Source organism: Suncus etruscus, chromosome 10 (assembly GCF_024139225.1).
Source record: "Suncus etruscus isolate mSunEtr1 chromosome 10, mSunEtr1.pri.cur, whole genome shotgun sequence".
In the NCBI taxonomy this organism is placed as follows: Eukaryota; Metazoa; Chordata; class Mammalia; order Eulipotyphla; family Soricidae; genus Suncus; species Suncus etruscus.
In genome coordinates this window covers 32,261,654-32,276,028 of record NC_064857.1, presented here as the reverse complement: position 1 = coordinate 32,276,028, position 14,375 = coordinate 32,261,654, and positions in this window count along the sequence as shown.

Sequence of the window (14,375 nt, the reverse complement as noted above, 5' to 3'; positions counted from 1 at the left end):
GATTGATAGTAGGTCTTTTTTTAGATTTGAAAAAAATTTCTAGTTAATCTGTCTGGTCTAGGCTTTTGTTTTTGGGAAGTATTTTATTACCATTTAAATTTCCTCAATATTGATAGGTTTGCTCAGGAATTCCACATCATATTGATTTATCTTGCTTATATGTACCATAGTTTCATTAAACAGCTATCTCTTCTTGGAAATTTGAATTGTTACCAGAGTTTTGGTATTGTATATAGTACCACAATTTAACAGGGTTATAATATATTTTCTCCATTTTGATTTTTGGTCCCTAGAATTGAATTGCTGGATCAAATAAAAACTCAATATAGGGTATATGTAAAATTAGTACAACACTCAAGATAGACTAATAATGGAAGGAAAGTAAAAAAAAAAAAAATCCCTGAATAGGGTTTGAAGCAGTGGCACAAGCACTAGGGAGTTTGCCTGGCACACACTGACCTAGTACAAACTGTGGTTCGGTCATCCCATGTCCCATATGGTTCAGCAAGCCAGGAGTAATTTCTGAGCACACAGCCAGAACCAGGAGCGATTTCTGAGTGCATAGCCAGGAGCAACCTCTTATTGTCACCAGAAGTGACTTAAAAAGAAAAAAAAATCCTTGAATAGTCTGTATGTCTGTATCTTCTACACTTTTTCTTGAAATTTTTTCATGTAATTTCCCAGTTATTTGTCTATGGAATAAATGAAAGATCAATAAAATGTAGAGGGAAGTTGCTAAATTTCCATTTATTGCTGTGATTTACACATTTTGGCTTTATATTTCTAATATCTTTGGTAACTTTACTGCAACTACACATATTAGATGAATCAAATAAAAACATATAATATTTTGAAAAATAAATTTTAAAGCTATTGTCAGAAATTTCCAGAATAAATTTTAACTTAAAAAGCAGAACACATGTAAAATTTACATTTTTATTTTAAAATGTCAAACTTTAGCTTTGAGAATGAGAACAAGATAATTCATGCAGTATCTGGGTTTTATATACAGACTAAAATGTATGTTTACATTCTTTATTGTATAAAATTATGCTGGTCTATTAGAGAATACAAATAAATAAAAATTTTTAATTAGAAAAGAAGTCAAATTTAGGGTTAGTGTTGGGTTACGATTATTTGAAAATAATATGATATTATATATAGAAGATCAAAAGTTCACCAACAAAACTTCTAGAAACAATGAGTCATACAGAAAAGTAGCCAGCTTCAAAGTCAACACACAGAAATCAGTTGCAATCTTATATACAAAAAATAAAGGAAAGATTAATTCATGTAGTTTTTTAGAATTGAAAGATATAATGTTGAATGAAGTAAGCCTGACAAAGAAAGACAAACCTAGAACTATCTCTTTTATTTGTGATACATAAAGTAATTGCATTAGGAAATGTTTTGTAGTAAAAAGGGTATGCCTAGACCATCCATTGGTCCCAAAGTCTAGGAAGGAAAAAGGCAGAGAAGGAAAGAAACCAATGTAGTACAAAAAATATGAGAAAGGAAAATAATTTTGAAATAAGGTTTTGGGCTTTAGTTGTATTGGGAATATGAGGGAGTGGTACAGTTATACATCCAAAGCACATACTCAACAACATTGTAAACATGAGACCTAAGCTTAAACCATTAAACCTTAATGTGCTTGCAAAGATGGCAGCTCTGCTTGGGTTTATGGTGAAATATGGAAGTACTGGTGATGGGAGTTGACACTGGTGGTAAAAGTACTGTTAAAATATTATATGCCTAAAACTCAATCATCATTAACTTCGTAAGTGGTGTTGTTTTAGTAAACAAAATATTAAAGTAAAATAAAATTATGCTGGAATTCTATGATCAGTAATCCTGTTAGAATATGTAATATATAAATAAATGTACAATATCTGACCATATAAAACATGCAATAAATGTGAAAATTATTTTTGTATGACAATTTAGTTTCTTAGTAATTGCAAATTCTTAAATAAATTTAAATTTTATTCATAAGCATTCAAATACTATAGAATTGATTATAAGGGCATTGAGAAATCAGAATGACTTTTGGCAATAAATTTGTATTTGACCTAGAAGAATAATAGGGTATAAAGTATAATAAAATATGATTGAAATAGATTAGTCATTGATTATCAAGACTGGTTTACAATGTTCAAAAAGGAAAAAAATCCTCTTTTCCAGCTTATAAATAATTTTTATATAAAATGCTTGGAATCACAAAATTTTAATTACTTCACAATTACTTTTTAATGTATCAAATTTTCAATCTTTTTACCTACTTCACAGTGGTGTCAAAAAATTCTTATTAGCCCATTTTGGGAACTGGTACGGTTTTCTGCACCAGCACCAGGAATCAAACTATTAAAGAAGGCCCTAATGCTGTGCTGCCACTCACTTGCTCCATGGTGGATTCACATGACACTTGATGATTAAGAAACAATAACTTTCTTCCAGGACATCTAACCATGAGGTGAAACCAGAAGATGCTCCATGGCACCCTTAGTTTGATATAGGATCTGTGAAAAAAAATTTAATTACAGAAGCCTGATTGTGACCATCATGATTGAGGTGAAATTTTATTGGGATCATGAAGAAAGACTTTGGGGTTAGACAACTTAGAATGCCTACAGCTTATAATTGGTCTTATGGTAGGATGATTCATGGGTTTGGACAACCTGTTTTCAGGTAAAATGTATTTCTTATTTATTTGACCAACGTATTTCTGCATTTTTTCTATAAAATTAAGAAGGAAAAAAGAAAGGATGTGGTGTCAGGTGCATTGGTGAAGAAAAAATAGGGACAGAAATAAATATGCAAGCCAAAGTCAACAAAAATAGAATCAAGAGACCAAAACTATATCAATCTAAACTTAAAATGGGCCTATTATACTGGCAGGACAAGAGGCAAGGGTGGTGGTGTAGAATGGATTTTGAGGAATATTGATGAAAGGAGATCTACACTCATGGTAGAAATGGCCCTGATTCACTGTATATCTGAAATCCAACGATGAAAGACTGTAAATCACAATGGATTTAGTAAAATTAAAAATAAACTTTATCAGATCTTTTTTTTAATCCTACAATGACTCTTCACTGTCCTCGGGGTGTCCTATTTCATATCAGAGTCCCTATTTTCTCTAATTTCATCTTCTCTAGGGATTTTATTAGTGTTCCTTTAATCACAGTAACACCAGCAATATGACCACAGCTTTGTTCTTTTACATATGCTTTCTTTAGATAAATCTTTCTTTACTCTCCAAAACTTTTGCAATTTTTTCACTGACTTTTTCATGTTGTATAAAGTTTTATTATTCTATATTATCATGATACCATGTGCTTATTTTGATCATGTTAACATATAACTAAATATGTATTTGATATTTTATTTAATAATGTATCCTAAGAGGAAACTATCTTTTTATAGATCATAGAGTTTTATTTTAAATTTTCAAAGATTTATTGAATCATTACGTGATACAATTTTACAAAGATATTCATGCTTAAATATGGTCAGACAATATTTTGAGTGGCATCTCTACACCAGTGTCTACTCTCCTAGCCCCCATTTATATCACAGCTTTCTTTTTGTACCTCCACCTGCCTCTATGATAGACAATTATTTTTCCTTTAGACACTCTGATTTTCAGTAATATTGCTGAAAGAGTTATCATGCATACCATTTTACTACCCCTTATCAACTAGTTTTTGTCCAGAGTGACCACTTTCCACTATCCTTTCCATAGTGGTCCTTTCTCTGATCTATCACCAGACTGTAGCAATAAATATTTTATTAATGACAATAAAGGAAATGGGTAATAACCAAACATAAGTATTAGGTAATTTCTTTGGAATTACTGACAATTATCATGGTTAATTATTTGAAGGTGTAGAAAGTAAATATAAAAGAATTGTAGAAATAAGTGAAGAAAGTTGTAGAAAGAAAAAATTGTCAGGAGGACATTTAGAGGTAATTATCATTTTGCTTTTATGTCTAAGTTTAAAAAGATGTTTCAAAATTTCATTAATGTTATATAGTTATTGGGAAAGGCCCAATTTTGGAGCACAGTTTTATCAGTCTCCTATTTTCTCCGGCCCCTAGTTTTGCAAAGTATAGATTTAGTTTTCCTATTTCTTCTCTCCCTCCAGTATTGGCTAGCCCACCCCAGAGATTAGACCAAATACCAGGTGGCCTTGATGAAGTTCATGAGCAGATAAGTACAGCTTTTCAGGGACAGATGATTTATTTTCTCAAACTTTACCCATTTGTACACTAAGGATAATAGTATAGCCTGCCTCACAGAGATGTTGGGAGGATTAAGGAGCTCAGAGAGATAATAAACATGAAAGAGCATTGAGCAGCTGCTTCAGGATTCAGTTTGAGTAGCAGAGGGAGATATTCTGTAAATGCTTCTTCTCATTTACTCATCCTTTATCTCCAGACCACATTCTGAATGAACAGACCCCAAAGGGCAGATGGCAGAACTGAGGTGAAAGCTCTGGGACTTTAATTTCAGGCTATACTACAATATCATGGTCAATTTTTGTAGGCTATTTCAGCCAATGACATTTTCTCAAAGATGTGCCAGCCAGATAAGAAGTTGCAGATGCTCCACTAAAGAAGAATTTGTTGGACAAAGGAGGTCATGATAGCCTCATAGCAGAGGACATGAAAGCTGCCCTACTTCTGATGATCTGAGTTGGGATTATCCACTTTGTGGGCTTTTAGGGCACATTTTCATAATCAAAGTACTTGGCACAAATAGACACTGCAAAAATAACTATTGAATAAATTTAAATAAAATTGAACTGAAGTTCTCCATTTCCTCCAAATGGCAAGATTATTTCTGGATATCTTGTCAAACTGTATGCAGATATGAATTTTGGTGTTGTATATAATGTCCATTCTCTAATAGGATCATAGTCCATTGTATCATGCCATGGAGATTTAACAAAAACCTACAAACTCATCAGCAAAAATCTGTATTTAAAATTGTAAAATGTATTGGGAAAATCAAGTTTATTAATTACTAAATGTTAGAGAAAAAATTATAGATATTGTACACATGAGATATTTTATATAACTAATAAAATACTACTAATACTACTAATAAAATATCTATGTATTAAAAGTAATGAGTAGAATAAAAATTTTAAAATGTATCAGGGAATTAAAACAAAAATTATAAAAAGTATTTGATAAAAACTTTATCTTATTTTAATTTCTACATTAGAATATTTGTGTTTTTAATTTTAGTTAATGTCTTAGCAATAACTTGTTGAATAATCACTAAGCGTTAAATCAATAAGTAGGCTAATATTCTGATGAAGTCTTTCTAGATTTTTAGCTGTTATGTTGGTTACAAGTATTTTTTTTTTGTTTTTGTTTTTGTTTTTGTTTTTGTTTTTGGGCCACACCCGGTAACGCTCAGGGGTTACTCCTGGCTATGCGCTCAGAAGTTGCTCCTGGCTTGGGGGACCATATGGGACACCGGGGGATCGAACCGCGGTCCGTCCAAGGCTACCGCAAGCAAGGCAGGCGCACCTTACCTTTAGCGCCACCACCCGGCCCCGGTTACAAGTATTTTTAAAAGATGAATTTGAAATAAAATTAGTAGGAAGAAAGTAATTATGAGACAGATTTATTGTCTTAAACCATTGCCCCTGAGATAAACACAACTGTATTTAACTACATATTTGACAAAAATAGGGATAAAACTAAATATAGTAGCTAAACATCGTTATTCATAATTACTTTCCACCTTACTGGCTGAATTTCAAGGGAACTGTGCTTATAAATTTTAGTAGAGGCCGAAATAAATTGATATAAATTTGAGCTGTGTTGATAGTTGTAGCTATTAGAAAATTATTTTGTCAAATAATTGAATCAAAAGGAATAAAAATAATATTGATTAAAAGAGAACTAGTAGTTTTTTATGGAAAAAAATCTACTTTGATTTAATTATTAATTCAATATTCAGAATACTGATAGTCTTTATATGAGAGTATAGGGAATATTCTGTACAAAAATTATCACTGTTGTGAAGACTGATTTTATTATCAGGTATTATAGTCAGGACTCCAGAAAGATCATATACTTCCACTTTATTAACTATCCTAGAGGAATTACCATCACAAGACACATTAGCAGAATATAATCTAAATAATTTCTGTGTCTTCACATGTATATAATATTTGAGCAGAACTAATATTAAATTTTAATTGGGTTATTTTGTTGTTATTGTTGTTGTTGTTGTTTTCGCCACACCAGTGATACTACGGGGTTACTCCTGGATATGTGCTCAGAAATTGCTCCTGGCTTGGGGGACCATATGGGATGCCAGGGGATCAAACGCGGTCTGTCCTAGGCTGGTTCTCACAAAGCAAATGCCTTATGCCCTGCACCATGCTCTGGAACTTTTTTTTTTTTTTGGTTGGGTTATTTCTTAAATAGAAATATTTAAAATGGGAACTTTTAGGAAAAATATACAATAATAAAACATCTTAATTTTTAGGGAAAATATTAACATATATAGACTATATCTGTTATTATATTATATTATGTTATCATATATATATTATATTCTGTAATTTAGAACCAGTTTACCTGGTTTATTTAGAACCAATTTATTCTGGAGGCAAAGAGTAAAAAGTGGAATATTAAAAAATAGACTTTTTTGTCCATTTCTATATATTCCTTTGTGCAATGAACTGAAACTCCTTTACCACAAATCCAATCTTTACAGACAATATGGAATTGAATTTCATAACTCTGAGATCTCAGTTTCCTCATCAAAAGGTTTGTACTCATCTCTAAGTGCTCTTTTTGAACTAAAATCCTATCAGCCGAGGTGGGGAAAATCCGCGAAAGTACACCGGCCCAGTGGGGCCCAACTGTGAAAAACTGTGAGTGTGACCTGTCTATGTCTGTCTACTGTCCTCTTGCGTGAAACTCTTGCGAGTGGGGCAAAAAGAGGCTCCAGAAACCTCGCTCGCCCAGACGCCATTTTCAGGGAGGGACTACAGAGCATGAAAACCGACAAAGCTTTGCAAAAGCCGGCTCCCTGTGTGTGACACCAGGCGGGGAAAATCCGCGAAAGTACACCGGCCTGGTGGGGCCCAACTGTGAAAAACTGTGAGTGTGACCTGTCTATGTCTGTCTACTGTCCTCTTGCGTGAAACTCTTGCGAGTGGGGCAAAATGAGGCTCCAGTGGAGCACGGCCGCGTAGTGAAGCGGAGCGGCCGTGCACTCTTTCTAAGGAAAGAACTCCATTGCAACAAGAAGGAAAAATCACACTAAGAACGGTGCTATATCACAGAAGCAAACATTTCTCTCCGGACTGTCTTCTCTGTTGCATGATCGGGCCTAAGATTTGACCCAGTGTGAGGCTTCATCCACGGAGGACTCCCCTCCCTTAGAGGCAAGTCAGCCCATCCAGAAAGGGAGGAACCAGAGGAGTGTGCTGCCTGCATCATATACACAATGAATACCACCACAACACGTAGAAAAACCCACAATACAAGTGTGACAATGGGGAAACAACGCAGGCCAGCATCAGACATAGAGAATGAAGATGACAATTCTGAGGACCAGATAATGACCAACCAACTAATCAACCTCTCAGATAAGGACTTTAGACTAGCAATATGGAAGATGCTCAACAGACTCCAAGAAACCATGGATCGAGTTGAACAGAACACTAATAAGAACCAAGAAAATATGAAGACAGAAATCACAAAACTCCAAACTGAAATAACATGTCAACTAACAGGACTGAAAAAGTCATTAAACGAAGTGAATGACAAAATGGATAAGCTCTGGGACAGGGTATCAGAAGCTGAGAATAGACTTGGTGCTGTGGAAGATGAGATACATAACAATTCCATACAGCAGGAGAGATTGGACAAAAAACTTAAAGCAAATGAGCAGACAATGGAAAAATTAGTCAAAGAATGGGAACAGATGAAACTAGAAGTCTATGATAAGATCAACAGAAAAAACTTAAGAATCATTGGAATCCCAGAGACACAGGAAGAAAATTTCCAGGAAGAATCAACTATCAAGAACATCATTAAAGAGAAACTTCCAGAGCTAAAGAATATATGTGATCAAATCCTGCATGCCCGAAGAGTACCAACCAAAAGAGACCCCAGAAAAACCACCACAAGACACATCCTAGTCACAATGACAAATCCCACAGATAGAGACAGAATTCTGAAAACAGCAAGATCAAAAGGGGAAATCACGTTCAAGCAAGCTTCCCTGAGATTTACAGCAGACCTGTCACCAGAAACACTCAATGCCAGAAAGCAGTGGTGGGATATTGTGACAAGACTGAATGAAATGAATGCTTCACCCAGAATACTATACCCAGCAAAACTCACTTTCCGGTTTGACGGAAGAATACATGGCTTCACAGACAAAAAACAGCTCAGAAACTTCACAGACACAAAACCAGTCTTAAGAGAAAAACTGAAAGACCTAATCTAAGACAAGACTACCCAAAAGACACACCAAATTTTGAAATGAAGATGGCGTTAAATCCCAGGACAATTCTTTCTCTCAACGTCAATGGACTAAATGCACCAGTTAAAAGACACAGAGTGGCTAAATGGATCAAAAAACTCAATCCAACCTTCTGCTGCCTACAAGAAACACACCTGAATAGTCAGAACAAACATAGACTCAAAATAAAAGGCTGGAGAAAAATTATCCAAGCAAACAACACCCATAAAAAAGCTGGAGTGGCCATACTAATATCAGATAATGCAAACTTTATACTCAGGAAGGTTGTAAGGGACAAAGATGGACATTTTATATTAATCAAGGGGTACGTAGAGCAGGAAGAATTCACTCTCCTAAACATATATGCACCGAATGAAGGGCCAGCAAAATATTTAATACAACTGTTGACAAATCTGAAAAATAATATCAACAACAACACAATAATTGTGGGGGACCTTAACACGGCTTTGTCAACACTGGATAGGTCAACCAGACTGAAACCCAACAAGAATATACTAGACCTGAGGAGAGAAATGGAAGAAAGAGGCCTAGTGGATATATATAGGGCACTCCATCCCCAGAAACCTGGATACACATTCTTCTCCAATGTACATGGGACATTCTCCAGGATAGACTACATGCTGGCACATAAAACATATCTCCATAAGATCAAGAGGATAGAAATTTTGCAGACTACCTTCGCTGACCACAGGCTCTGAAATTATTTGTGAACTCCAAAGGGACTCAGAAGAAACACTTTAACACCTGGAAGTTAAACAGCCTCATGCTCAATAACCAGTGGGTCCGAGATGAAATCAAGGAGGAAATCAAAAGGTTCCTGGAAACAAATGACAATAAAGACACAAACTATCAAAACTTATGGGACACAGCAAAAGCAGTACTGAGAGGAAAATTTATAGCTTTGCAAGCACACATCAGGAAGGAAGAAGGAGCTTACCTGAGTAGCTAAATGACACAGCTAATAGAACTAGAAAATGCTCAACAAAAGGACCCAAGAATAGGAAGACAGAAGGAAATAACAAAGTTGAGAGCAGAAATCAACGAAGTGGAAACTCAAAAAACAATCCGAAAGATCAACGAAAGCAGAAGTTGGTTCTTTGAAAAAATAAACAAGATTGATAGACCACTGGCAAACCTAACAAAAAAAGAGAGAGAGAGAAACTTGATAACTCGTATCAGGAATGAAAAAGGAGAGATCACTACTGATATGACAGAGATTCAAAGGGTAATCAGAAACTACTTTGAAAAACTCTACACCACTAAAAATGAGAACCTGGAAGAAATGGATAAATTCTTGGACTCTTATAATCTTCCACGGTTGAAGGAAGAGGATGTAGCATATCTAAACACCCCCATCACCATTGATGAAATTAAAACAATAATCAAATATCTGCCGAAAAACAAAAGCCCAGGTCTAGATGGATTCACTAATGAATTCTATCAAACTTTCCAAGAGGAACTACTGCCAATCTTGGCAAGACTCTTTCATGAAATTGAACAAACAGAAACACTTCCAAATAGCTTTTATGAAGCCAACATCACCTTGATACCTAAACCAGACAGAGACGCTACCAAAAAAGAAAATTACTGACCAATATCACTGATGAATGCAGATGCAAAGACCTTCAACAAAATCCTGGCAAATAGGATTCAATGCCTCGTTAAAAAGATCATCCACTACGATCAAGTAGGTTTCTTCCCAGGAATGCAAGGCTGGTTTAACATCCGTAAATCTATCAACATAATACACAACATCAAGAACAAGAAAAATAAAAACCACATGATCATATCAATAGATGCAGAGAAAGCATTTGATAAGGTCCAACACCCATTCTTGATCAAAACTCTCAGCAAGATGGGAATGAAGGGAACCTTTCTCAATATAGTGAAGGCCATCTACCACAAGCCAGTGGCAAATATTATCCTCAATGGAGAAAAACTGAAAGCCTTCCCTCTAAATTCTGGCACAAGACAAGGCTGTCCTCTCTCACCACTCCTATTCAACATAGCACTGGAAGTACTTGCTATAGCGATTAGGCAAGAAAAGGATATCAAGGGAATCCAGATAGGAAAGGAAGAAGTCAAGCTCTCACTGTTTGCAGATGGCATGATACTCTACTTAGAAAACCCTAAAGACTCTATCAAAAAGCTTCTAGAAACAATAGACTCATATAGCAAGGTGGCAGGCTACAAAATTAACACACAAAAATCAATGGCCTTTCTCTACACCAATAGTAATAAGGATGAAATGGACATTAAGAAAACAACCCCATTCACAATAGTGCCACACAAACTCAAATATCTTGGAATCAACTTGACTAAATATGTGAAGGATCTATACAAAGAAAACTATAAAACTCTGCTCCAAGAAATAAGAGAGGACACGCGGAAATGGAAACACATACCCTGCTCATGGATTGGCAGGATTAACATCATCAAAATGGCAATATTCCCCAAGGCATTATACAGATTTAATGCCATCCCTCTAAAGATACCCATGACATTCTTCAAAGAAGTGGATCAGACACTTTTGAAATTCATTTGGAACAATAAACACCCTCAAATAGCTAAAGCAATCATTGGGAAAAAGAATATGGGAGGAATTACTTTCCCCAACTTTAAACTGTACTACAAAGCAACAGTTATCAAAACAGCATGGTATTGGAATAAGGATAGGTCCTCAGATCAGTGGAATAAGCTTGAATACTCAGAAAATGTTCCCCAGACATACAACCACCTAATTTTTGATAAAGGAGCAGGAAATCCTAAATGGAGCAGGGAAAGCCTCTTCAACAAGTGGTGTTGGCACAATTGGATAGCCACTTGCAAAAAATTGAACTTAGACCCCCAGCTAACATCATGTAGGAAGGTAAAATCCAAATGGATTAAAGACCTCGATATCAGCCCCAAAACCATAAGATATATAGAACTTCACATAGGCAAAACACTCCAGGACATTACAGGTATCTTCAAGGAGGAAACTGCACTCTCCAAGCAAGTGAAATCAGAGATTAACAGATGGGAATATATTAAGCTGAGAAGCTTCTGCACCTCAAAGGAAATAGTGCCCAGGATACAAGAGCCACCCACTGAGTGGGAGAAACTATTCACCCAATACCCATCAGATAAGGGGCTAATCTCCAAAATATACAAGGCACTGACAGAACTTTACAAGAAAAAAACATCTAACCTCATCAAAAAATGGGGAGAAGAAATGAACAGACACTTTGACAAAGAAGAAATACACATGGCCAAAAGACACATGAAAAAATGCTCCACATCACTAATCATCAGGGAGATGCAAATCAAAACAACGATGAGATACCACCTCACACCTCAGAGAATGGCACACATCACAAAGAATGAGAATAAACAGTGTTGGCGGGGATGTGGAGAGAAAGGAACTCTTATCCACTGCTGGTGGGAATGCTGTCCAGTTCAACCTTTATGGAAAGCGATATGGAGATTCCTCCAAAAACTGGAAATCGAGCTCCCATACGATCCAGCTATACCACTCCTAGGAATATACCCTAGGAACACAAAAATACAATACAAAAACCCCTTCCTTACACCTATATTCATTGCAGCACTATTTACCATAGCAAGACTCTGGAAACAACCAAGATGCCCTTCAACAGATGAATGGCTAAAGAAACTGTGGTACATATACACAATGGAATATTATGCAGCTGTCAGGAGAGATGAAGTCATGAAATTTTCCTATACATGGATGTACACGGAATCTATTATGCTGAGTGAAATAAGTCAGAGAGAGAGAGAAAAACGCAGAATGGTCTCACTCATTTATGGGTTTTAAGAAAAATGAAAGACACCCTTGTAATAATAATTTTCAGACACAAAAGAGAAAAGAGCTGGAAGTTCCAGCTCACCTCAGGAAGCTCACCACAAAGAGTGATGAGTTTAGTTAGGGAAATAACTGCATTTTGAACTGTCCTAATAATGAGAATGTATGAGGAAAATGGAGAGCCTGTCTAGAGTACAGGCGGGGGTTGGGTGGGGCGAAGGGAGACTTGGGACATTGGTGATGGGAATGTTGCCCTGGTGATGGGTGGTGTTCTTTACATGACTGAAACCTAAACACAATCATGTATGTAATTAAGGTGTTTAAATAAATTTAAAAAAATAAAAAAAATAGACTTTTTATTCAATAAGTCAGATCACTCTAGGGGAGCCATAGAATTTTTCTTGATAACACATAGATTCTGCGAGGTTCCACTTTCCACACAGAGTAGAAATAGAGGAATTTTTAAGCAAAATAAAAGCTAGTGTATGAAATATATTCTTTCTGTCTTTGGTTGTTGTATTTTGTTTGGGGGCCACACTTATAACACTGAGTTTTACTCCTGGCTCTTTACTTAGTGATTACTCCTAGTATTATCTGTGGGCTATGTGGGGTGACAGAAGAGGGGTAGAGGGGTTAAGTAATCTAACAACTGTACTATTTATTTAGCCCCTATTTTTCAACATAATGGTGTACCACATGTTGAAATAAGTGTCCTGCAATACATACCTTTTTCCTTCCAAAGCACATAGACATAGATGCTTTCTTATATGAGACTAAAGTAGAAAAAATGTCTATTTAGGTGCCGGAGTGGTAGCGCAGCAGTAGGGCCTTTGCCTTGCATGTGGCTAACCCAGGAAGGATGTGGGTTTGATCCCTGGCATTCCTAGCCAGGAGCAATTTCTGAGCGCAGAGCCAGGAGTAACCCCGAGGGCCATTTTGTGTGCCCCACGCAAAAAAATACCAAAATAAAGAGAAAAAAATAAGAAAAAAAAAAGTCTAATTAATTGACTACCATATAATTATATTTTATCTCATGTCTTTGAAAAGACAGAGAACACAAACAAATGAGTTATACTCGAGTTGCCTTATGGATAAGAGGTATCTAGATAATAAAAGTGGGCAGAAAATTCTTCAGATAAAGGGAAAGAAAATGATCGGATTTTCAAGATGAAAACTGCAAACAGGTTGCTTTGACTGGATCAAATAATTAAGTAACCATGAATCCACACAGATTTCTGGGCTATCTAAATAAAATCTTCTTAAATTTATTTTAAATCCCTATGATTTAAGTCGATTCTAATCTGTCTAAAATATGCTCAACAAATTATCTTATGGCAGGTAAAGTATGTATTATATATTATATTATTCTGAATAAATTTATAAAAACTCTTGAAAATTTTTTATTATCACAACACACAAAGAAAAACTTTTTGTTTTTTTTTGTTTGTTTGTTTTTTGGGTCACACCCGGCAGTGCTCAGGGATTACTCCTGACTCTAGGCTCAGAAATCGCCCCTGGCAGGCACAGGGAACCATATGGGATGCCGGGATTCAAACCACAGTCCTTCTGCATGAAAAGCTAACGCCTTACCTCCATGCTATCTTTCCGGCCCCTAAAGAAAAAATTCTAATATACGTCCCTGATTTGTTGGAAACATATAAGAATTTGTCATAAACAGAACTTTGTAGATATGGAAAATGAAAGTAGATATTATAAGTAAGGGCATGAGATTTCTATCACAGTTTTTTGATGCTATACATCTATATATTATATATGTTATATATTAACATAATTATATGTAATAATTATATATGATAATTATATACATATGTATAATTATATACATATATGTAATAATATTACATAATCATTATATTGTGTATGATATATTTTATAATATAATTATAATTTCATAATATATAATTATATAATATTAAAAATTAATTTAGTCAGCTTAGAGGGCTTGAGTTATAGTGTCATGGAAGGACACTTGGCTTGCAGAGAACTGAACTGGGTGCTTTTATTTTATTTTATTTTTTAGTT